Below are 22,901 nucleotides of genomic sequence, written 5' to 3'. Positions count from 1 at the left end.
ACCTTGTACCACTGAGTCACATGACACCAGGAAGGGAAAACGGCTACTCGGGCCCCATTTGGACATTATCACTTAGGGTGTATTCACTTTTGTTGCTAGCATTTAGACATTAATGGCCGTGTGCTATGTAATTTTGAGGGGACAGCAAATTTACACTGTCATACAAGCTATAGACTCACTACGTTGTAGCCAAGTGTCATTTCTTCAGTGTTGTCACATGAAAATATATACTTAAATATTTACAAAATGTGAGGGGGTGTACTCACTTCTGTGACATACTGTAGAATTGAACCCCCTGGCCCAATCGTTTTGAAACTTGGGGAGTATTTTGGGGAGAGGCACTGGATGCTGTACTGAAAATGTGGTGCCTGTATCTCAAAAAACAAGCCCCCCCCAGATCAATTCTCCATTATTTTCTATGGGAGTAAGTCTCCATAGGGAATAATAGAGTTCCCAGCAGACATTTCCCTCCCCTCCCTCCGCTTTCTGATGACCCTGAAGCGGGGGGGGGGAGGGCCTCCAAACCGGGGGATTCCCTGCCCCCACCTGGGGATTGGCAACCTTAACTCCAGCTCACACAATTTTGTCTCTACTCAGGAAAAATGGCCCTAGAGCAAAGTAGTTCATGCAGTAGCTCATAACTTTTAACGCCAGTAGCTCACAAAGTAGATTTTTTGCTCACTAGCCTCCACAGCTTAGAGAGAGTATTAAAGGCTTTGATTAATAAAATAGGCTTATGGTGCCTCCTGGAAGCTTTCAAGGACAGCACTCCCCATCTCAGGAAGTACATTCCATAAAATGGGACAGGTCACGAGGGAAGTGTGGGCCCTTGTCAATGCCACGGTGGACTATGGGGAAGAAACACCCAAAAGGTGGCAAGCTGAAGACTAGCTAGACACACAGGGAGATATGGTCTTTTCAGTATGTGGGTCTCAGGTTCTCTTTAGTTGAACTCAGAAACAAACATCAACCAGTGTCATGGTTTCACAATAGAAAAGATGTGCTTCTGACAGCCAAACCCTAACAGATGTTAAGTGGTAACATTCTGGATCAACTGCAATTTCCAGGTTATCATAAAGGGCATCCCAGTGTAGAATGTGGTAAAGTAATCTAACCATGAGATCAGCATGGTCATATCTGTCATATCAGGGGAGGGACGGTGGCTCAGTGGTAGAGCATCTGCTTGGTAAGCAGAAGGTCCCAGGTTCAATCCCCAGCATCTCCAACTAAAAGGGTCCTGGCAAATAGGTGTGAAAAACCTCAGCTTCAGGCCCTGGAGAGCTGCTGCCAGTCTGAGTAGGCAATACTGACTTTGATGGACCAAGGGTCTGATTTAGTATAAGGCAGCTTCATATGTTCATATCTGCTGAGTCCAGTAAAGCAAAGAGCTGGCTTTTCAAACAGTAAGGCAGAGGTCTAAACCGAGGAAGGCAGTGGCAATACAGAGTTAAAAACTTATATATCTTTGACTACCCAGAAGTTCCTTTGCAGAAAACTGCAACCATACGTAGGCAGACATTCACATGATGGAAATCCATAGTTTACTTCCCATATAAATGTTGAAGACTCAGGGGTGGCCAACGGTAGTTCTCCAGATTTTTTTTGCCTACAACTCCCATCAGCCCCAACCAGCATGGCCAATGGCTGGGGCCGATGGGAGTTGTAGGCAAAAAAAAACATCTGGAGAGCTACCGTTGACCACCCATATACTTCTTTTCCTCATGACTCAAGGAAGTTCACAAATCACAATTAGAAATACCACAACTTAAAACCAGCCAATAAACTACAGCTGAGTTTCAGGGTCTTGGCAGTCTTCTTATAGCCTCACATACCTGCAGTTAATACCCGATTAAAAGCCCTGAGAAAGAATTTGAATTCGTAGCACCTCCTCCTCTGGATTATACTTGCTTAAGAGATGTGCAACATAGCTTACTATCACAGTACGTTAGTCTGAATCAATGGCATTTTTAAAAAAAACCATTCTTGTTCCTTTTCGGTAGAAATCCACTTATTCTTAAAACTTCCCCTCTTCTTTCCGTTTGCGCAAATCACTGACCGGAGTAAACAATAATCCTATGATGTGACCCAAAAAAGATTTCACTTTTCTGCCTTTGATTTGACCCGTTCATTTGCATATTAGGCCATATTAATCAGGTATTAACTGCTCATTTGCATATTGGCCCCCTGACGCCAAGGCAGCCTGCTAAAAAAAAAAAAAAAAGTCCTGATAGCAGTGAAAAATCGCTGCAAACGCGCCATGAAGCGTGTCCTTCTCTGCGGTGCACAGAGACGTAATTGCAAAGAATCAATGTTCACCCGGAGTTCAACCTGTCAAGCGAGCGACGGCAAATCACCTCTCGACGTCCTACGAGGGAGCCCTAAATCAGCCGTTCCTCGATTCTTTCCACCGATCTCGGATCGCGAAACGGTTTGAAAAGGAACCCAGCGCGCCGGGCTTCCATCCCTTCTGCAGAAACCGCAACGCGCTCCTCGTTAGGAAACCTTCAGCCACAAGCGGCGCGAGGCGAGGCGAGGCGGGACAGGCCACGCCCTCCTCCGAGCAGGCAGGCGGGGACTCCTTCCGCGCTCTCGCTCTCATTGGCCCCACGGCAAGCGCTCGAGGCGTCGCGGGCAGCGATTGGCCGGCGAGGCCGATGACGCCAAGGAAGGGCAGAGGCCTGCGGAGGGCCGGGCCGGCGTCGTCGTCGTCGTCGGGGGCTGGGCGGTGCCTGGCGCCCCTCCTCCTCCCCTCCCCTCCCCTCCCCCGCCGGCGCGAGCGCTGTGGTGAAGCCGCCGCATTGTTTGTGCCGAGGGGGGGAGGAGGGGAAAAGGTTCTCTCGGCCGCCGGAGCCTTCCGCAGCCGGCCCGTGGCCCTCCGCCCTCCCGCCCCGCATGCGTCGCGGCTGCCCGGGCCGCTCCTCTTCGCCTCCGTCCCCTTCTCGTCGTGCCCGGCGCTAGCAGCGAGCGCCGCCATTAGCCCGGATCTTCGAGCGAGAGGAGGCGGAGGGGTCTGTCAGCCGCGTCCCGGCGGCTCCCTCAGGTGAATGCGGAGTGGAGCGAGGCGGGGCGGCGGCGCTTCTCGGCTTTCGGCCGGGGCGCCTCTTGCGCTGGGCGGGCGCCATGTTTGTGGCCCGTACATTGTCCCCCCGAGGGTGGGGGAGGGAAAAGAGGACGGAGCGCGGAGGGAGAGGAGCGCTTGTCTGGGGGGGGGGGGGAAGGGCCGCGGAGGGTTTCGGGCCTTGCTCGGAAGGAACCATTCGGGGAGAGGGGGCGGGTGGGGAAGGGAAGGGAAGGAGCGCCGTTCGCCTGGGCAGGAACCATCGGCGCGGAGGCGGGGGGGGGTGTGGGAGGGGAGAGGGGGCGTGGCCTGGAGCGGCGTTTGTGTCACGGGGAGGCGGGGCCTCGGCAGGGGGAAGCTGGCCTCTCAAGGGAAGGGGGCGCGTGGCTCCGAGGAGGCTTCTGGATTCTGCCTCTCTCCCTCCCCGGGTTTCTCGTTTTTGTGCGCATGTTTGTCGGCTGGCTTCGTGGGTTAGAGCGGGTCGTTGCGGTGACGTCAGGGAGGGTGGGTGGGTTAGTTCCGGGAAGTTCACTTTCGCTTTTTGCCGTGGCTGTGGTTCCTTCCCCCCCCCCCCCCCCCCACCACGGTTTTGATTCTGTCTCGCGTGCTTGGGGATTGCTTAACTCAAAGCAAAGACGCGCACGGTCATGTTCGACGTGTGCGCTTTGATAAGGGCTGCCAAGTCCAACTTAAGAAATAGCTGGGGGTGGAGCCAGGAGTCTTTGGGGGGTGGAGCCATAACACTTTGGGGGTGGAGCCGAGATCAAGGCTGTGACAAGCATAATTGCACTCCAAAGGGAGTTCTGGCCATCACATTTGAAGGGACGGCACACCTTTTCAATGCCTTCCTTCCATAGGAAATAACGAAGGATAGGGGCACCTTTTCGGGGGGGGGCTCATAGAATTGGACCCACTGGTCCAATCTTTTTGAAACTTGGGGGGTATTTTGGGGAGAGGCACTAGATGCTGTGCTGAAAATTTGGTGCCTCTACCCCAAAAAAACAGCCCCTCCAGAGCCCCAGATACCCGCGGATCAATTCTCCATGATTTTCTATGGGAATAAATTTTCATAGGGAATAACAGAGTTCCCAGCAGACATTTCCCTTCCCTCCCCCCGCTTTTTGATAACCCTGAAGCGGGGGGAGGGCCTCCAAACCGGGGGATCCCCTGCCCCCACCTGGGGATTGGCAACCCTATATTTGATATTTCTTGGTTTGATCTGACCTATATAGATTTGATAGGGTAAGGTTTTTATCGGTATAACATAGCAATGACGTAGGTGCTGAGCAATGTTCCCTTTAAGCTTGTGGAGTTTTGTGAGCAAAAATTTGTGAGCTACTGGCATGAAAGTTGTGAGCTACGGCATAAATGAGTTTGCTCTAGGATCGTTTTTCCTGAGCTGGAGGCTAAAAAATTGTGACCTAGCTCACACTAACTCAACTTCGAGGGAACACTGGTGCTGATAAATGTGTCCTGTGACTCACTTATTTTGTGGGACGTGCTGGTTAGGTAAATCTTACTCTTCTGTAAGAATGACAATACCTTTTTTAAAATGGTTCCTTAACCCATTGGTTATTGAATGTTTTCAAGACTGGACTCTTGAAGTTGTATCATTTGGGTTGAGTATCAGAAGACTTTCTGTGAAAAGTCATTAGTATGTGTTTTATAGTCTAGTGATTCGGATATGTTTCTTTATTTGCAGCAGCTCTGAGGATTATAAATGGTTTCGTGTTGGTCAACTTTTGGGGAAAAATAATTTTAATGTATGCTCTATTAGTTTCTTTTGCTTTGTTACACACATGTACATAGTTAAGTTATAATTTCATTTTCAAAGTGTGATTTTTAAAGTTATAAGATTTTCAAATGCTTTATTGCTGTGCGATAAACTAAATTCAGGAGATATGTTCCTAGGACAAGTAGTGTGGCCCATTTGAGCTTGCATCTGGAATGTCTACTTTCAATAGCTGTTTTTATCACTGACTATCTCTTGATATCAGGTTCCTATTGGTGGAATGAGAGCAGTAGTGGGCTACTTTAAGGGTAGTAGTTAAAGCGAATACAAAGACACTGAAAGAGTTGGTTGTCTTCATTTACGCTGTAAGTAGCATTGTGTAATGCTTTTAAATATCTTTATTCACTTGATTTTTTAAAATAAAAAATGGCACTGCAACATACACATACAACAAAAGAAAAGTCTTGAACCATCCAAAAGACAAAACTGAAGCTCAGTGCTGGGATGTTCACATCTCCTTTTATCTTCTCTTTGCAGAGGCTAAAGCAGAAGCAAAGCTGCAGGGAAAATGCGGAATGGATTTGCCACTCAGGCCTATGGGCAGAGCAGACCAGAATAGTAAATCCAAACCACGTTTTCCTTGCAACTTTGTTTCAATGGAGAGGTTTAACTTCCCAGCATTCCTATAGCCAGCTGAAGCTTCCTGGAGTTATATCCTTGCAAATCAAACTTTGATGCTCTGAGTCAGTTTTGTCTCTTACTGAACATTAGGACTAGTGCCTAGTGAGTACTCTGGCTTGGGGACCCACAGCCAAAGAGGGATATTACACTGGAGAGCCATTGCTAATCTGAGTAGACTGGGGGTGGGTGGGGGGAGAAGCTTGCAATGCCTTGCCATTTCATATTTTCCCAGGCTGAGGGCATTTTATATTTTTAGTTTTCTGCTGTGTGATCCTTGTGCTTCTCCTTTGATGTTTTATTTTTAAAATTGCATTGCAAAATCCCACTATTCCCATACCTTTCCATTTTAAACAAAATAGTGCAAGAGTTTTAAGCATGTTTGTATTTTAAGTTAAAAAGTAATATCTTTAATTGTGTTTGCCTGTCTTCTTTATAAAGAGTATATCTCCTCTATGGCATTACATTTTAGGACATGCATGGCTCAGCCCCACAAAGTCCCATTTATGTCAGATCCGGCCCTTCTGAGTTTGACACCCCTGCCTAAAGCAGAGCAAAAATGAAGGGTTTTGTGTGTGGTAGTATCTTTTGTACTTGGTAACAAATGGCTAGTGTCTGCAGAATAGGAGTAATTTGCATGCTTCTAGCTTTCAGAAATAGCTCAGCTATGGCATTCTGCAACAGCTGGAGTTTCCAAATTGATTTTGAGGGGAGACCAGTACATTACAGTAGTCTAGTTGATGTGTTATGGTTCCTGGTGGCCAGATTTGCTCTATTGAGGTAAAGTAGCACCTCATGGGCTAGGTTGAGTTTGAAATTTGAAAGAAAGCATTTTTTGCAGCTGTGTTAACTTGTTCTCTAGTGATAAAATTGGATTCACTATAACTCTCTATATAACTCTAATTCAATATAATTCTCTATAATAAAAGTGCTGTGGGATAGCCAAATGCAGGTCTGTCATTGACTGAGGGATGTACATCAGCCATTAGTCCATCAACTGCCACTCAAGGTCTGTTGCATTCCATTGGATGAACATTGAGTTACTACTTCACTGAGGAGAGAAAGGAAGGCTTCCTTAGATTGGCTGACAGAGCGATGAGGGAAAACTGCCACAGAAAGCCTTCACTTGATTGGGTGAGGGAGGAGGAGGGAAACAGCCACAGAAAGCCTTCCCTCAACTGGCTGAGGGCTCCTCCCCCTCTTCCTCTGGGGAACCAGAGAGTTATAGACAAAAAGGGTATCCCTTCCCAGTAGAACAACATTTTATTCTAGATACAGAGAGAGAATATGGCATCCTGTGTTTAAGATTAGGCTGCTGGGGATGCTGCCTTTGCTTTCCCCTCAGTGCCTGTGGCTAGCCAACTAACCTAGTTCTGTCAGTTAAAGGTGGGAGGAGGAGGCCCTTACAAAGCCTATTTTGGCCTTTGGGGGAGAGCTCATTGGGGCTACTCCTGACTACGGTTGCCAGCTCCAGGTTAGAAAGTTCCTGGAGATTTTGTGATGGAGTCTACAGAAGTCACACTTTGGGGAGGGGAGAGATCCCAGCTGGGGATCCACCCTCCAAAGCAGTTATTTTCTCTAGGATGGGGAGAGAGATCTGTTGTCTGGAGTTCAACTTGTGATACCAGGAGATCTTCAGCCTCCCTCTGGAGGTTTCCTACCTTAGGGCTGGCTGCTTGCTCCTGTTCAGCTGCAGCTCTCTTATGACAGCCACTGTAATGTGACAATACTTCAAACCAAGGTCTGCCAGACCCGAATTCCTACTGTGGAAGCTGACTGGGTGATTTTGGATCACCCACATACTTTCAGCCTAATCTACCTCACAGGATTGTTAGCAGATCAAAAGGGGGAGAAGAAGATGCTATAAGCTTCTTTGGTCTCCACTGTGGAGAAAGACTGGCCATTTCCTAGGTGGAGTCTGCAGGGAGGGGGGAGGAGATGGAAAGCTGAAGTCACAGAGGCAAATAAAGATAGGTTGATGGTTACAGCTACCTTCTCAACATACCTTGCCTCCGTCTATCTTTCACTTCCCTCCCCAGCCATCCTCCAAGGCCATGACACTCAGTCACAGCAAATTTCTAGTGCCTGTTGTATTTCTCTTCACAATGGGCATTATTACTAATCTAAATATAAAACATATAAATATCTGCTTAGGTTTAGAAAGGTATTCTTGATTTGAATAGATACTTTAACATTTCAGATGTGTTTGCACGTTTGGAAAATTAATTTTTTTAAAATTAATATGACTGGTATTAAAATATTGGGTTAGATACCACTAGGGTATTGGCTTGTTTATGTGAGGAGTGAGTTGGCTGAGGAGGTGACTGTCATTCCATTCCTCTACTCACCACAGCTTTATCCCATGGGGCCGTTTCTCCACATGGGACCCATAATCCTAAGCATACTTTTTTCAGGGATCATAGCAGGCCCATCTTCTATCCTGCTTTGGGTTTCCATGAAGTACATAATGACATTACTTTCTAGTTTTGCCTTTTTCACTAAGAACTAATTTGTGAATCGCTCTACATATTCACATATGCGCATTGTACACACACAGTACAAATACATGGAAGAAGTGTCTGCTTGTCTGTTCCCCACCTGTGATCAGGGATGCTACTTTGAAAATGTTGCTGATTATGCAGAAAGAGTGTATGCATGGTCAGTTCCTCTGCAAGTAGACACCGTGCTCACAAGCTGGCTTCCATGCCATCAGGATGGGGTGAGCATGTTTGTACTTAACACGTCCTACTTGTGTGTTTAATCAGCATACCAAGGTGTCATGTATACAGTGTTGTTCATGTATTTGAACAAAGACATGAGTTTCATTCATGAATGAAGTACATGTGTTAATTCAAAGAGTAAGCCCCTAATTCAACCATATATTTGGGGTGACAAGCACGGAGCATCATTAAGATTCACTTGTACAGGTATTTATTCTTAATATTATCATTAATTGTAATCATGTTATAATATGAATATTGTTATTGTCAGCTACTTAACATATTCACAGTATGATTTTTTTTCCCAGTATTGGCACAATAGAGGTGCAGGGACAGATTGTTATAGGACAGTGATGGCAAACTTTTTAGAGACTGAGTGCCCAAACTGCAACCCAAAACCCACTTATTTATCGCAAAGTGCCAACACGGCAATTTAACCTGAATACTGAGGTTTTCGTTTAGAAAAAACAACTCATAGTGAAATTAACAAACTGAAAGAACATTTGGTCTGGATAGCATTTACTTAGGAAACCAACAAAATAGTAACAAGCCAGAATGGGAGAATGTTGGTGAGAGTGTCATAAGACAACAAATGGAGGCTGTTCATTGCTCTGTTGCTTGCAAGTCTTGGTTAAACTGAGAACATGCCTTTCCCAGAGGTGTTCCTGTCCACCTAATTTACTTTTGAACATGTAACATACATTATAAACATCATTCTAGTTTGCCATTAGGGAAAAAGAAGACATTAAAATATAGTGTGTTTAGTAGGAGCTGGTGGTTAGGGTGTCCAAATCAGATCTGGGAGGTCCTGATTCATATGCCCACTCTGCCCTGGCAGCTTGCTGGGAAACCTTGGACCAGCAATATACTTTGAGTTAACCCGCCTCATAGGCTCGTTGTGAGGATAAAAGACAAGGGGAGAGTGTGTCAAACCACTTCAGTGTCCTTTTGAGGGAGGAAGGCAGGGGATACATGATGTTAGTTAATAAATTACCGTAAGTTGATGAAAGGAGTTCACTGATTTATAGGCTAAATCTGAGTCCAGCGCCTTAGAGAACAAGATTTTTGAGAGTCAAAGTTCCTTTTATCTAATCGAGGGAGCTCTGATGCTGGAAAGCTTGTGTCCCCTCCCACAAATCTTGTTGATCTCTAAGGTGCTCCTGGGCTTGGATCTAGTTGTTCTACTATGGACCCTTGGAAACTTCATGGATGGTCTTAATTGCACTAACTAGAAAGTCTGATATGAGAAAGGAAGGCCGGTTTGCTGTAGAAGGTAGGTGCATGGACTCTTATCTGGGAGATCCGGGTTTGATTCCCCACTCCTCCACTTTTTAGAAGCTGGAATGGCCTTGGGTCAGCCATAGCTATCACAGAGCTGTCCTTGAAAGGGCAGCTTCTGGGAGAGCTTCTCTCAGCCCCAGGTACCTCACAGCGTGTCTGTTGTGGGGGAGGAAAATAAAGGAGATTGTGAGCTGCTCTGAGATTCAGAGTGAAGGGTGGGATATAAATCCAATATCTTCTTTCTTTAAACTAAAACTGCAATCCTGTGCATGTGTAGAGAGTAGGTGCCACAGTGCTCACTGTAGATTACTTCCGAGTAACCATGGAGAGCAAGCCCAATGAGGAAAGGCTAAGGGACTCGGGGACATTCAGTCTGGAGAAGAGGAGGGAGACATGATTGCTCTTTTGAAGTATTAGAAGGGTGGCCACTTAGAGGAAGGCAGGGAGCTGGCAGCAGAGGAGAGGACTGGCATAGGAAAAACTTTTTAACAGTAAGAGTTGTTCAACAGTGCAATCATCCCCCTCACTGGCAGTCTTTAAGCAGCGGCTGAACAAACACTTGTCAGGGAAACCAGAACAGCAGTGCAACAGTTCAAAAACAGCTTATCAACAAAATAGGAGTCAGTTGCACCTTTAAGACCAACTTAGTTTTATTCAGAACGTAAGCTTTCGTGTCCATGCACACTTCTTCAGACGTGTCTTCAGACACTTCTTCAAATCGCTTGTCAACAATTTGCCTTATGGTCCCTGTCGCTTGAAAGAGCTCTGCTCAGATACTGCTGTCAGAAGCATCATATTTGAAAGCAAGGAAGCCTGCAGTTCCTCCCTTTCCACTCCTAAACCAGAGGCGATCCTGGCTGCTGTTTCTGCCGGATTAGTGGGATCCAACATTTCCTGTAATAAACCCACATCCCTTCAAAAAAAAAGTGCTTGATTCAAGGTCCTGGTCTCTCCTCTCCCCCCCCCCCCCCATCCCCACACACCCATGCTTTCTTCTTCCTTTTGGATTGGACCGTGCCACAACATTTTTGAAATATGAAATGCAACCAGGTCTTGGCCACGTGAAAACGTGAAGCTGCCTTATACCCATCTCTCTAGTGCAGGGGTGGCCAAACTGTAGCTCGGAAGCCACTTGTGGCTCTCTCATATACATCGTGTGGCTCTTGAAGCCCCCCCCCCCCCAGAGAATGTACTTGTCTCTTTAACCCACTTCTTCAAGCCGAGCCAGCCAGTGGCTTGGAGAATGCATTTAAAGTTCAAGTTGCATTCTTTCCACCTCTCCCTCCCACCATCTCTTTTCCTTCCTTCTTTCTCTCAGACATCTGACGTTCATGTCTGGTGGCTCTCACACATCTGACATTTATTCTATGTGGCTCTTATGTTAAGCAAGTTTGGCCACCCATGCCCTAGTGGGTCCATCTAACCCCCTCCCTAAAACTGCAGGAACACCTGCAAGGAGTTTTTTTCTGTTGTGCTCGGGGGCTGCATTGTGGTTGCACCCACCTCCCACGTCAGAATTCCAAAGGTGCCCACAAGCTCAGAAGGGTTGGAGTGCCCTGTTGTCTCTCTGAAGAAGACCCAGTTAGGGTGCCAGGTTTGGCTTGGGAAATACCTGGAGATTTGGGGGAAGGAGCATGAGTTTGAGGAGAGGAAGAGCTTCAATGAGAGATGACTCCATGGAGTCCATCTTCCAAAGCAGCCATCTTCTCCAGGAAAACTGATCTCTTATCGCCTGGAGATTCGTTGTAATCCCAGGAGGTTTCCAGCCACCACCTGAGGGTTGACAACCCTGTTCTGCACCCATGCTTAGAAGGGTATAATGCCACAGGGTCCACCTTCCAAAGCAGATATTTTCTCCAGGAAAACTGACCTCCATCACCTGGAGATCAGTTGTAAAAGCCAGCAACCTCCAGCTACCACCTGGAGCAGGGGTGGCCAAACCGTGACTCGGGAGCTACAGATGGTTCTTTCACAACTATTGTGTGGCTCTCGAAGCCCCCACTACCCTATTGGCCAGCTTGGAGAAGGCATTTGTCTCTTTAAATCCCTCTCCAAACCAAGCCACTCAGAGCCCTCTCTGTGGGCATGCATGCTCCCTGCTTCCCCCCCCCCACGCACGAGGCTCAGCCCCCCCGCAGCAGCGCTCCGTGACCCCCCCTCCTCAGAGGCAAGCCGAGCTGTGTTGAAGCTGGGCCCTACTGGCTTTGATGTGGCCCGCGCGCCTTCTAACTCTTTGAAGCCCGTGCAGGAGAAGGCTTCACTCCCCCTCACTTCTGGCTTCGATGAGTTAGATGGCTCGCTGGCCAGATCGAAGCCAGTAGGGTCCAGCTTTGGTGCAGTGTGGCTTGGTGCACCTCTGAGGAGCAGTGGGGGCCACGGAGCGCGGCTAAATTGCTGCTCCAGGGAGGGAGGGAAGGCGGGGGGGGGGAGCCGAGCCTTGTGCGCGGGGGAAGGGAGTGCACGTGCCCACAGCGAGGACTCCGAGTTCTGCCTCTGGCACACATGCCATAGGTTCGCCACCACTGTTATAGGATATAATTTAGTTCTCTTCTTCCCTCCCCCCCCCCCCCATGTGTGCACAGGCATCACCAGATCATATTTGTTGATTGAAAGGTAAAGGACTGAACAGAGAGATGTGAGGCATGCACTAATTTCTTATGACTTGTAACACTTGTTGAACTGCTTGTGCACGGGGCAAAGGGAGGAGGGAAAACAGGACTGTGTCATGATTTAAAGTGGTGGTAGGAGAATCTCTTTGTGCAAGAGCAGTGTGGTAAAGGATTATGTTCAGTATGGTTAAAGAATACACAAAATTTGTCTCACTCCTTTTAGCCTTGGCATCCAAAAAATAAGGAATAATTGCAATTTGTTGTTCAGTGTTCCACACACCATCTTGTGTGTTTTATTAAGAAGAAGAAGAGAAGAGATTGGATTTATACCCCCACTCTTCATTTGGAGTCTCAGTGCAGTTTCCACTCTCCTTCCCTTCCCCTCCCCATAAGAGACACTCTGTGTGGTGGGTGGAGCTGAGACAGCTGCTCTTAAGAAAACAACTCTTTCAGAACGGTGGCTGCACCAAGGTCACCCAGCAGCTGCATGTGGAGGAATCAAACCCAGTTCTCCTAGATAAGAGTCCATGCACTTAACCACTACTGTTAAACTGAATAGCTGACACTTCTAACTCCCCCCCCCCCCAGCTGATATTTAAAATTTAAGACATGGAAGGCACACATTAAATGTAATAACATACTAGTTCTCAGGAAGCAGGTTATTTCTTACGTGTTCAACAGGTGATTCTTCTCGACCTGTCAGCAGCATTTGATATGGTTGACTATGATCTATTGACCCACCGCCTCGTCGTCGCTGGAATACGAGGGGTAGCCTTGCAGTGGTTTTCCGACGGGGACAAAGGGTGTTGCTGGGCGAGCAGACCTCCCTGCGACACCCACTTATATGTGGAGTGCTGCAGGGAGCTATTCTTTAACATCTATATGCGCCCCCTTGCCCGCATTACCCGAGGTTTTGGACTGAGTTGTCACCAGTATGCTGATGACACTCATCTCTATCTGTTGATGGACGGCAGACCGTCTTCTGCCCTTGAACATCTGTCCAAGGCATTAGGAGCCGTAGTGGGATGGTTACAGCAGAGCTGACTAAAGTTAAATTCAACTAAGATGGAGGTCCTGTGCCTGAGTCGAGTGGGGGGGGTGGTTGTGTACCCAACTTCCAGCCGTGGATGGCGCTGTTTTAGCGCTGACCCAACAGGTGAAGCATTTGGGAGTGATTTTTGATGCCTCACTTTCTATGGAGGCTCAGGTCACAGCAGCTGCCGGGTCTGCATTCTACTACTTACGGCAGATCAGGCAGCTAGCACCATATCTATCCCCCCCAAAAAAGACCTGGCCACAGTGACCCATGCAATGGTCACTTCCAGACTAGATTACTGTAACTCGCTCTACGCTGGTTTGCCCTTGAAACTGATCCGGAAACTGCAGCGGGTGCAGAATATGGCAGCTCACCTGCTGACTGCATTACCTATATGGGTGAGCATGCTGCCCATGCTCCGTGGCCTGCACTGGCTGCCTATAGAATACGGATTCCTTTTCAAGGTGTTAGTTTTGACTTTTAAAGCCTTACGCGGCCGGGGACCAATATACCTGTGGGACCGTCTCTTCCTGTATATGCCCCGGAGGTCGCTTCGTTCTGCCTCCCAAGATAGGCTGACTGTCCCTGGCTCAAGAGATCACCGTCTTGCCTCTACCAGGGCCAGGTCCTTCTCGGTCCTGACCCCAGCCTGGTGGAATCAGCTCCTTATAGAGAACCAGGCCTTAAGTGGCTTGCTAGCCTTTTGTAGGGCATGTAAAACAGAGCTGTTCCGCCAGGTCTTCGTGTGAGTCAGCGGGCATCTATCCATTAGATCGGTTGGCCTGCCCTACTGTACTATCCTACTGTGCTGATACGCTGCACTGTCCTGCTACACCATCTTATATTCTGTTTTATTGAATATTGTAATTGGTGTCACGGCTGGGGCCGGGTCAGGCAAAGTCCAGAGGCAGTCCGAGGTCTGTAGCCAGCAAGCAGGAGTGTCCAAGGTGCCAAATCCAAATCGCTGTGCAAGTATCGCAGGTCCGAGGTCCAGAAGCCGAGGTCAGGGAGTCCAGAAGTCAAAAGCCAAAGTCAGGGAGTCAGGAACCAAAGTCAAGCCGGAGTGGATGCTAGAACATCAGGGAGATGACTAGTTGCTTCCACAAAGCCTCCTCCCAAAGCCCACAGCTATATAGCCCTCTGCTGGCTGTTGCCCATTTGGGCTAATTGCTGGCTCTGGGAGGCAGCCAGGATCCTGTTACAACTCAAGCATCCTTGCTCTTAGGAGAGCCAGAATCCTCTCAAAACTCAGGACTCAGGGAGCGTCTTGCTTGTGAGCGTGCTGCCCTCCTCCGATCCCTGAGGTCCTGACGGAGGCGGTCATGCACACGAGCCACCCGAGAGGGCGAGGCAGGGGGGCTGGGATCTTCTTCAGCAGGAGGCAGGGGTACTGGTGCAGGTGGCAGGGGTACAGTTTCCTCGGCAGACTCGTCTTCCTCTGCAGGGTCCCCAGCACCCATGACACTTGGTTTTTATTATTATGCTGCTGTGATTTTATTATTTATGTTGTTCTCGTCCTAAGCCCCTATGGGGGAATGGGTGGAATATAAATAAACAAATAATAATAAATTATTATTATTACCTACTCTGAGCTTGCTTTAGTGGGATGGGCGGGATATCAATCCCATAAATAAATCATTTTTTTTCTTATTACTTAGTTTAGGGGCTCCGTTTTCTTCCTGATAAATGCTAAAAAAATCAATTGAAATAAACAGTTTAAATAAAATGTAATAACAGAAGTGCCCAAACCTGAAATCTGTGCAGGTTTTGAATTTACTGGGTAGGACACTCAATAGCCATAGGATACAAGCCATGGGCTAACAGTACCTTGGTTAATGTCAAAAGCATCGCACTTGTGGCTACACCCTGATATAATAACTGCAAACAGGAAGAAGGCAAACACATGCTGTGGAACTGGCAAGGTGTTCCCCACCCATTCTGCTCCCTCTGACCATGAGTAAAGAGAGCCTCAATATACAGAGGCAGAAAACCTCTGAATAGTAGTGCCAAATGACAGTATCAAGGGGAAGGCCTTGCCGTCTGTGCCCTGTTAGGCCTTCCAGGACAACTCTTTTGACTGTTGTGTAAACAAAGCTGGGCTAGATGAACCTTGTCTGATTCTGAAGATATGCTGTTGTGTTCTGGAGGCTAATTTAATGTTCAGAAGAGTTGTATTGTGAACAGGGGCAGCCCGATGCCCCATAGCGCCATAGGCAGACTCGCTGCCTAGTGCCCCCCAAGCACCCCCACTCCTCCCTCTGCCACCCCCCCTCCCCCTCATGCTTCCTCCCTCCCTTCGGACCCTCCCCCCGGTGTCATTTTCAATGCCGGAACTGGCTCTAGCGCCACATTCTCGCTCTTTAAAGCCCCCTTTCCCTGGCCGAACACTCAAAACGCAGCTAAAACCGCACTGGGGGCGGGGGGGGGCGGGGCAGGAACAGGATCTCAGAAAGAGCGTGCTGAAAAGGCGGCCCCCTCTGCTACTGACTCCTCTCTCCCATCCAGGAAGTGGGGAGGGTAACTCCAGCATCTCCCGTCCTCTGCTGAGGACTTGTCTAACAAAATGTTCTATGTCAGGGTTTCCCAAACTTCCCCCCTCCCCCAGGGCCCGGTTATTTTTAGACTTCTCCTTTGTGGCCCACTAAAATTTGGGGGTGGAGCCAGGAGACAGGAAATGATGTACAAACATGCTTACAACTCTTGCAATGTTTTGTTTAGGAAAGGTAGGAGAATAGTGGAATTTTGCAATGCAATTTTAAAAATAAAACAAAGAAAAAGCACAAGGATCACACAGCAGAAAACAAAAAAATATAAAATGCTCTCAGCCTGGGAAAACATGAAATGGCAGGAAGGAAGGAAGGAAGGAGAGAGAGAGAGACGGGGTAAGAATGACACAGAGCGAAAGACAGAAAGAAAAGACGGGGAAAGACTGACAGAGAAAAAAGAAAGAAGGAAGGAAGACGGGAAAAGACTGACAGAAAGAGAGACATGAAATGGCAGGGCATTTCAAGCTTTTCCCTTCTCCCCCCCCCCGCCCCCCCGGCTCAGATTAGTAATGGGAAGGGAGGAAGGAAAAGAGATGGGGGAGGGAAGGGTAGAAAATAAGCAGCTTTAACTTTCTACCACTTCCTTAGAAATTTCATACAGTCCTCTCCCCAGCTGAATTTGAGCAGGTGCACTCCTCCTGTCTCTGAATATCTGTGCATAATGAGGACTGGAAACATTTTAAAAAATACGGGTTGTGGTTCTCAAGAGTCCAAAACAAAGCTGCAGGTGCCTATATTAAAAGGGACAATCCCTCACTGCATGTCTCAGTTCACAGTCACAGACCTCTGGGACCTCCTTGGTTGCAATTGGTACACCTTTTCCAGCTCTGTGCGTCCTTTGTGAAGTGGACCAACTAAAACTGTGGGCACTATTCCAAATGCCTTGGAAGTTCACCGGTGAGGCATAGTGAAATAGCTGTACCCTGGTGTTTGCCCCTGTCACCCATTATTCATTTATTGTTGATATTTTAATCTATTTTTTTAGTTTTTATCCATCAGTTGGAGGCATGGTATTTTTAATCATCACAGGCCCTGTTGAAGCAGGTAGGCCTCTGAGCCTCCTCTGATCGTGCGGATGGGGGAGGGGGGGTGGAGCACGGCGTGGCGCTGGGGAAAGGGAGAGAGGGGACAGGCCCTGGCGGTGGCGGCGAGCTGAGCCTTGTCCTGAAGGAGCGGCGCCTTGGCACTGCGAGGGCAGGGGGCGGCAGCAGCAGAGGGGTGTGTGTGTCATGGGAGAGTGGAGGCCCGGTTGCAAACATGCTGCGGACCGGGACTGGTTCGCGCCCCGGGTTTGGGAACCCCTGTTCTATGGCACGAGGGCTGCTGTAATGAGAGGGAATCGGATGAAAGCTCAGCTCCTTCTTGTGCAAGCAGAAAGCCTTTAGGATCCAATGCACTGCCCAAGAAGAAGGGAGGAAACACAACCATATTGCTGTTTCTTGTTCTTCTCCCTCTTGCCCCTTTAATAGTATATTAGATTCTTCACAGCATCTGTCTGGGCCTTGAATCAGGATGTTGTACTTGACCACTTTAACTTTCAGTCAGCTTTGTTGCCTTGTTGCGAAGCAGTCTGTAATTTCTGCACTAACAAGAGAAGCCTGTATGCACAATACAGGGGAACAAAATAATGTCTCGTTTCAAAGGTCACGGAGGCCCTGTATTTCAGCCAGAGTGCCCTTTTCGTCTTCATAATTTATTTTTCTGTGGACAAACTACCAAAATTCATAAAACTAATAATAATAAATGGATGTCATTGACAGTACAATATTAGGTGAGATTTGCAGTTAATGTTTTTCAGTGGATTGCCTCTGGACACATACTGCCTATATGTGAGATTTGGATGATAAAGCCAGGTCTACGGTATATCATGGGACGTATTTGAAATTTTGATTACTCAATGTACATCTAAATAAATAATGCTAAATTAGATCATACTCTTGCTGTTTAGCGTACAGGAAACTCCGATTCATATTTTCTAGAAAGTTCCCATCACTGATCTCAACAGTCTGATGTCTTCTCTTATTTTTAAGGGTGTATGTACATGACTGTACTACGTCTAATCTTGCAGATTGTGTCCGTTTCTGTTCTCATCCAGCCCAGGGCTTTAAATGTTCACTTACCTCAAGTGTTGCAGTTTTCCTACTGTAAAGGTAGTTTCCCCAAGGAAGCAAAAGGGAAAAAAAAAGACACCAGTCAGATATATTAGGTATATTTAGCTAGGCCAAATAATGGGTGTGAGGACCAGGCAGAGTTACCAACAGGAGGAAAAGGTTTATTTAAAAGGTCAGTGCAGTATAACAACCAAGGTACATAAAACAGTAAAAGGGTGAAGGGGAAAATAAACAAATGCCCTAACACGTCTCTCTTACAGTCCCTACTCTAATACCAACACTTAACCTCCCCCCCTCCCTTGGGTAAGGGTCTCTCCCCTGCTTCAAGCTCTCCAGGCACAGCTTGCCTCCAGCTCAGCCTTCCAGGGAAAGAACACCCACTTCCTGGGTTTGGCCCTTATATATTCTGTTCCCAGGCCCCACCCCTCTCTAGGCCTGTTTCCCTCCAAAACCCTCCCTACCCAATCAGAGGATAGAGGGGATCCTGGGAAATGTAGGTTCTTCCTAGTACTCCTAAGCATGCTTTTCTGGAGCCTGCAGGCCTTGCTAGGCTCAGGATCATGACAACTTGCTTCAGTTATGTTCTGTAAAAAAGAGTGAGAGTTATTGCTTTTCCTATGGTTCAGATTTCATATACTAGGAGGAAAATAAATTTAGTGCTTTGTCATATGATACATAGGATACCTGTTTTCCTATTCCATTACACCTTTTAAAAATAAAATTAGTCTTATTTATAGGAAATGTGTATTTATGTAATATGTAATGTGTGAATAAGTAGAAAAACTACAGTTTAGCCATAAGAAATAGTGTCATTGGATTAATTATAGACAAATCCAGGAATAATTTAGGTTACTTTGTGTGACTGAATAATTTGGATCTTGACATCATTTTCTGAAAGGATGTCAGTGACAATGGCGCTATTTCTATGCTTTTTTGGTTTCAGAACTTTTTTTTTAATGTCAAAGCACATATTTCTGCTCTAAATCAAATACTTTTTGTATTTTTAAAACAGCAGGATCTTCTTCGTGGTCTCTGTGCTTCATGCTCAAGGGATATAGCTCCTGTGGTGATCCCCCGAATCGGTACCTAAAAAGCCCGGGATTTTTCATGCTCGGCAGCAGTGGGCATGCACAGGTGTCCCAGTACGCATGCTCACCAGAGCCAGTGCACGGATCCCGCCTTTTTCTGAAGCCAGTTCCTTTTTCACCGCCGCGTTGATAGGATCTCCTTTCGATTGCTCCGGTCGGTATTTGGTAATCCTTTGGATTTTCTCCTTGTTATATAGCCCGTTTGTTGTTTTCTTAGTATAGTAGTTAAGTGTTATAGTTAGTTATTGTTGTTTAAAAAAAAAGACTGCTGTTGGTCTTGCCCTTCGAGGCTTTATTTCCCCCCCATTCCCTCAGAGTCGTTCTGTGTGTGTTCCGGCGCCTATGGAAAGGCTTTGGGGTTTTTTAAACATTGCCGCAAGTGTGGTAGCAAAATTGCACCTCCTGACAGTCACTCCTTCTGCTTGTTGTGTCTGGGCAAGGGACACTCGATTCATGCCTGCATTGCTCGAGTTTCTCAGAGCAGACTTGCAAAAACCAGGCGGCAAGGCTATCGGCAGAAATTAGACAATGCGGGCAGAAAATTCTATTCAGCTGGAGCATTGGGAGTCAAGGTCTCCAATTATGCAGCGTGCATGGCTCGCTACCAGTACTCCATTTGGGAGCAGCTCACACCGCTATTGTCTTCTTTGAGTGAGGAGAAGCGATCTTCGTTTAAGAAGCTGCAAAAGGAGCGTTTTGCTGCGACTAAGCAACAACTGGCTGCAGCAAAGCACATGGTGGATGTATTGGCTAAAACCATCACCTCTGCCGTTTCCCTGTGTCGTCACTCTTGGCTAAGGTCTACAGCTCTTCAGCCTGACTCCAGGGCCTACGTTGAAGACCTGCCTTTCGAAGGTGAAGGTCTTTTTAGTTCAACCACTGACAGTGTCCTTTAAGAGATGGACAAAAGTATAAAGACCTCAAGAAACCTTGGTGTCCTGGCTTCCTCTAGGACTGGCAAGCCTAAGCAATGGCATAAATCTTGGCCCAAGAGGCCCTACCTGAAATTCTCCCCCGACCAGCAGTGGAGACCTCATTCTTCGCAACCAGAGAGTAGGCCCCCCCTATAGGGGAAATAACAAAAACAGATTTGCTTCAGCATCTCAAACCACCGGCAAATCTAAGGGTGCCCGCCCACAGAAGCAGGGCCTTTGACTTTTCTGTAGCACGCATTGCCACCCCTCTTTCATCACATACCTGCCTCCATCAATATCTTCTGGCTTGGGAGTCCATCTCCACAGACAGGTTGGCTCTTTCCATCATAGCAGAAGGATACAAGATAGACTTCGTTCAGGTTCCGACTCAGTCAGTGATTGTCACCACACCCCCTTCCCCACCTCTGCTGGTGGAGGTGAGCAACCTCTTGCAGAAACAAGCCATAGAACCGGTCCCAGTAGAGGCCAGAAGGGGGGGTTCTACTCTTGTTATTTCCTGGTTCCCAGATGGGATGGGAGCTTGAGACCAATTATGGACCTTCGAAATCTGAACAAGTTTATCGTGTAACAGAAGTTCAGGATGTCCACCCTGCAAACAATCCTTCCCCTCATCAACCAAGGGGACTGGATGGCAACGTTGGATCTCAGGGATGCCTACTTCCATGTCAGCATCCATCCTTCGTACAGGCATTTCCTTCGTTTTGCAATAGGTTCCAACCATTTTCAGTACAAAGCCCTCCCATTCGGCCTGTGCACTGCACCACGGTTGTTCACCAAGATGATGAGTGTTGTAGCTGCGCATCTTCAGCTTCAAGGCATAGTCGTCTTTCCGTATATCGACGACTGGCTCCTTGTGGCGGAGTCAGAAGAATGTCTATCCGGCCATATTGCAACTACTCTTCGTCTTCTTCACACCTTAGGTCTGCAGGTCAACATAACAAAGTCTCATCTTACACCATCATGGACAGTTCAGTTTATAGGGGCCTTGCTGGACACAAGCCTTCACCGTGTTTTCTGCCTCATCAGAGAGCGATGGACATTATCAGTCTCATCCATCTCTTCCAAAGTCGGAAATGGGGCACGGCATAGCAGCTGCAGCGGATGCTGGGGGCTGATGGCGGTGACTACAAGCGTGCTGCTGTTTGCAAAATTGAGAATGAGAGGTCTTCAACTGTGGTTTCTCAGACAGTTTTGACCTTTACGGGACTCACCTCGGGAGAGGTTTACAATTCCACCCTCGATCCTCCGGACCCTTTAATGGTGGAAATCCAGAGACAACATCTGTCTCCCTTCCATCTACCTGTGACAACAGTTACGATCACCACAGATGTGTCTTTGTGGGGCTTAGGTGCTCACATAGATTATCTGTGTGTGGGGGGCCCTTGGCCTATACAGCTGACTCGTTACCATATATACTTTCTGGAACTGTTGGCAATTCATTTCGCCCTTCGGTCTTTCCGTCCCATGGTGGCGGGGAAGGCTGTGGCCCTGTTGACGGACAATACTACAGCCCTTTGTTATGTCAACAGGCAGGGCAGGACAGTCTCTCGACAGCTCTGTGCGCTAGCAATAGAACTGTGGATGGAGTGCCTGGAGCATGGCATCTATGTAAAGGCTGTGCACCTTCCAGGGGTGCTCAATCTGCAGGCAGAATCGTTGAGCAGACGAGCAGCATCTCCACACCTGTGTTTCAGCTCTGGGGGTATCCTCACGTGGATGTGTTTGCCACAGCCAGAAATCAGAAGTGTCCTCTGTTCTGTTCCGGGGGGGGGGGGGGGGGGCATGGATCCAAAGCCATTGGGAGATGGCTTGATGTTCCCATGGAACGATTGGTTCCTATATCTGTTTCCTCCTCTTCCGCTGCTGACAAGAGTTGTCAACAAAATTACAAAGGAGAGACCGCGGTGCATTCTAGTGACACCATGGTGGCCTCAGCAGAACTGGTTCCCAATCTTGCTTCAATTAGTGAGGGGGGTTTTCTATCGGTTTCCGGCGGAACCAGACCTTCTGTCAGCCCAGGACGGACACATGTTTCATTACAACGTGCCTCTTCTAAAGCTGATGGCGTGGTTCATCGACCCTGTGAGTTCTCCAGCAGAGTCCAACATGTCTTTCTAAATAGTAGAAAGTTGTCTACCCATGCTTCCTATGACAGGAAGTGGAGGAAGTTTCTTCAGTTTTTGGCTGACCCTACAGTCTCACCCCAACGGGTGGGTCTGCCGGTGATTTTTGATTTTCTGTTATCTTTGGTGGATGCTGGACTTTCCTTTTCTTCTGTTAAAGTTTATTTATCAGCATACCATGAGCCTGTTGATGGGCATTCAGTTTTTGCTCATCCTCACTCGAATAGGTTTCTAAAAGGACTGCTCAGATTGCATCCTCCATCAAGATCCTCAGTTGTGGGACTTGCCTTTAGTATTGGACAGGTTTACTCGGTGTCCCTTTGAACCAATGGCAACCTGTTCTCTTCAACTTCTGTCATGGAAGACTGCCTTTTTGCTGGCTATCACGTCAGCACGCCGTGTAGGGGAACTCATGGCTATGCGTTGTGACCACCCATATTTAGTTTTTCATGAGTCTGGAGTGTCATTGGCTCCTGATGTTTCTTTTCTTCCTAAGGTGGTTTCCCAGTTTCACCTTAAGTTGGGCGTTTGGTTACCCAAATTTTATCCCACACCTTCCTGGAGGTGGCACGCTTTGGACGTTAAGTGTGCGTTACTGTTTTATTTGAGTTGTTTGAAGAGTTTTCGTCAGGACCAGCATCTTTTTGTTTCTTATGCTGCTCCTAAGTTGGGCTCCAGAATTTCATCTCAGCGGCTTTCAAAGTGGCTCACTGTGACTACTAAACTGTGCTACTTGCTGGCAAAGAAGCCGTTGCCTGGGCCCATTCGTGGACACTCTACTAGAGCGATGGCGACATCGGTGGCATTCCTGAAGGGTGTTTCCTTGACGGATGTGTGCAAGGCCGCCACCTGGTCCTCTCCGCATGCTTTCATGAAGCATTACACTCTGGATGTGCATGCTCAGCAGAGAACTCATCTGGGAACTGCAAGCTGTTTCTTCTGGTTGACCGTCTTCCCGCCTCCAGGTATGTCTTGCTTGCTAAT

The 22,901-nt window shown here is 47.7% G+C and overlaps 1 protein-coding gene across 8 annotated transcripts in view; it reads left to right on the top strand.

The window, feature by feature from the left end:
- The first annotated feature begins 2,695 nt into the window (after nt 1-2,695).
- The window catches only part of BRD1 (bromodomain containing 1), a 67,441-nt gene continuing 47,235 nt past the window's right edge, over nt 2,696-22,901 (top strand). For 6 of the 8 annotated variants that reach the window (XR_009555723.1, XM_060244782.1, XM_060244781.1 and 3 more), the window contains exon 1: nt 2,702-3,040. The gene's annotated coding sequence lies outside the window, so the exon portion shown is untranslated. Of the gene's footprint in view, nt 3,041-3,432; nt 3,563-22,901 lie in introns of those variants that run through there. The other 2 variants (XM_060244776.1, XM_060244777.1) reach the window with 2 other exon arrangements.

Source organism: Heteronotia binoei, chromosome 8, assembly GCF_032191835.1.
Source record: "Heteronotia binoei isolate CCM8104 ecotype False Entrance Well chromosome 8, APGP_CSIRO_Hbin_v1, whole genome shotgun sequence".
NCBI classification, from domain to species: domain Eukaryota; kingdom Metazoa; phylum Chordata; class Lepidosauria; order Squamata; family Gekkonidae; genus Heteronotia; species Heteronotia binoei.
Note: the sequence above shows the minus strand (reverse complement) of the source record. Positions and strands in the feature narration are given on the sequence as shown.